Genomic DNA, 2531 nt, shown 5'->3' with positions numbered 1-2531 from the left:
GCTCAGATTCATGTGCATTGAGTTGACTAGCTCATGTGCATTGAGCTTTTGCTGGAGTTTCTGCTTACATGTGCCTATCATTAGTTCCAGTTTGCCAATTTCTTTGGCTACATGTCTGGATATAAGACACTGCAAGGAACTCACCCCTGTGTCATTCTGTGGGTCCTATGGTCCCTAAACAGTCTTCCTCCTTTCTTCTTCATGAATTGTCCTTATTGGGGAGAATAAGAAGTTCGTTTACTCTGTCTTCCAGGAAACAGAAGTCTCCTTGTTTTCTTCTTTTTGTTTACATTTTATTCACTAGTGCTTTGTCTTTACTATTTTCTTATCTTCTAAATTCATATATTTTTACTGATAAACTTCCAAATATAAAATATATTCCTTTAGGATAAAATTATTTGAGGTAGATGAAATAGAGATACAAGTTTAAGGAGAAACATGACAGATGTTAAATTTCTGAATGTTAAAGAAAAGCTTGATTCAGTTTTTTCAAATAAATGATGGTTGGTTAAAATATGTATTCTTTTATTCATATTCCTTAGACACGTGTAAAAGAGAGATGTCACAGTTTTATTTAATAATGCCATGTTTATATTTAACTGGGAATTAACATCCTTCAGAACTATTACGAACACTTCTGATTAAAGATGATAGCCAATTTAAAAATTGGCAAGAAGGTTTATAATTTTCAAAAATATTAAGGGACTGTGTCAGCAAGAAAGGTTAGATCCATTGCTCTGCGATATGTGCCCGAGAATGGGGAGGCAGCTAGACCTGCGACTACCTTGATGCTGGTCTGTGCCTTCGCTGCCTGCTAACTCGCATCCGGCTTCCCTCCAAGTGGGTCCCCGCCCGAAGACAGCAGCTGACCGGCTACATGAAAACGGGATGCTGGCGTCGTTCAAGAGCGAGGCCGAGATCCTCAAGGTCAAACTTGAGGAGGAGAGGGCCAAGCTGCCTGACATGGAGCTGCACCAGGTGGCCGAGCACGTGGAGGCCCCAGAGCAGTTTGTCATGAAGACCAGAAGGACCCTCAAAGGCCATGGGAATAAGGTTCTGTGCATGGACTGGTTCACGAATAAGAGGAGGATGGTGACCTCCTCGCAGGATGGGAAGATGGTAGTGTGGGATTCCTTCACTACTAACAAGGACTGCGCAGTCGCGATGACCAGCAAGTGGGTGGTGGTGTGTGCATACGCCCCGTCGGGACACGCAATTGCATTCAGTGGTTTGGATAATAAGTGTTCTATGTATCTACTGACTTTTGACAAAATGAAAACATGGCTGCCGAAAAGAAGTCTGCTGCTATGCACACCGACTATCTGTCCGCTTGCAGCTTCACCAACTCGGATGTGCAGATCCCGAAGGCCAGCGGCGACAGCACAAGTTCCCTGCGGAACGTGGGGAGCAGGCGGCTGCTGCAGAGCTTTCCATGGGCATGGGAGCGCGTGCTCTGTTTGGACCTGGCCCCTTCAGAGACCTGGACCACCTTCTTATTCGGGGGATGTGACAAGAATGCCGTTGGGTGGGACCTGCGCCCTGGACAGTGCGTGCAGGCCTTTCAAACACAAGAATCTGACATCACCAGTGTCTGATACTAATCTGGGTGGAGATGCCTTTGCTTCGGGATCAGATGTGGCTGCTGCCTCTACCACCTCTGGGCAGCTTCCAGCGTGGACTTCTCCCTCAGTGTATCCTGCTGGATACAGCGATTATACCATCAACGTCGGGGATGTCCTCAAGGGGTCCCCAGTTACCTCTTGTTTGAACATGAAAACCATGTTAGTACTCTATGTGTTTCCCTTAATGGGGCTGCCTTTTGCTCAGGATCATGAGATCATACCCTCAGAGTCTGGGCCTGATCACAGTGCGCATAGGTACCTGGGGGTAGAATTTGAAATCATCACATGTAAATAGATCTTGCTTCTAGAGGATCTGAGAGTTTATTGCAATTTAGCTTAGGGGAGCAGCTCCATGACTGAAAGTTCACCAAGTGTCTCCAACATTACTATTAAAACCATTACCCTGGAAAGATCCCAATGTAAGCTTTCAGCACTAGGAGAATACTCTCAAGTATAGTGAGAGTATAATAATAGTATATTATTATTTCAAACTTTTTAAAAAATGTGTCTCTTTTTAAAGTTGTTCTACATTATATGAGTCTCAACTCATTTTTGGTGCTGTAGGCTTCACTGGTTGTTCAGTGGTAAAGAATCTGCAGGACACACAGTTTCAGTTCCTGGGTTGGGAAGATCCCTTGGAAAAGGAAATGGCAATCCACTCCAGTATTCTTGCTTGGGAAATCCCATGGAAAGGGGAGCATGGCAGGCTACAGTCCGTGGAGTTGCAAAAGAATTGGACTTGACTTTAGAAAATTTGAAATTGCCTTCCAAAATGGTTGTATCTTTTTACAGTCTCATCAGTAGTGCATGCTAGTTCTCAGGGTCTTACAGTCTTGCCAGCACTGATGCTATACATTAAAGAAAAAAAAAATTTGTTTTATTATAATTAGAATAAAATGGTATCTCACT

General features: G+C 43.9%; 1 pseudogene; it reads left to right on the top strand.

Moving 5' to 3' along the window:
* The first annotated feature begins 847 nt into the window (after positions 1–847).
* LOC139037700 (guanine nucleotide-binding protein subunit beta-5 pseudogene) lies at positions 848–1862 on the top strand (annotated as a pseudogene).
* The last annotated feature ends 669 nt before the right edge of the window (positions 1863–2531 follow it).

The sequence above is a fragment of the Odocoileus virginianus genome, chromosome 12 (assembly GCF_023699985.2).
Source record: "Odocoileus virginianus isolate 20LAN1187 ecotype Illinois chromosome 12, Ovbor_1.2, whole genome shotgun sequence".
Classification (NCBI taxonomy): domain Eukaryota; kingdom Metazoa; phylum Chordata; class Mammalia; order Artiodactyla; family Cervidae; genus Odocoileus; species Odocoileus virginianus.
The sequence above is the reverse complement of the archived record's forward strand: the minus strand, read 5'-3'. Positions and strand labels throughout refer to the sequence as shown.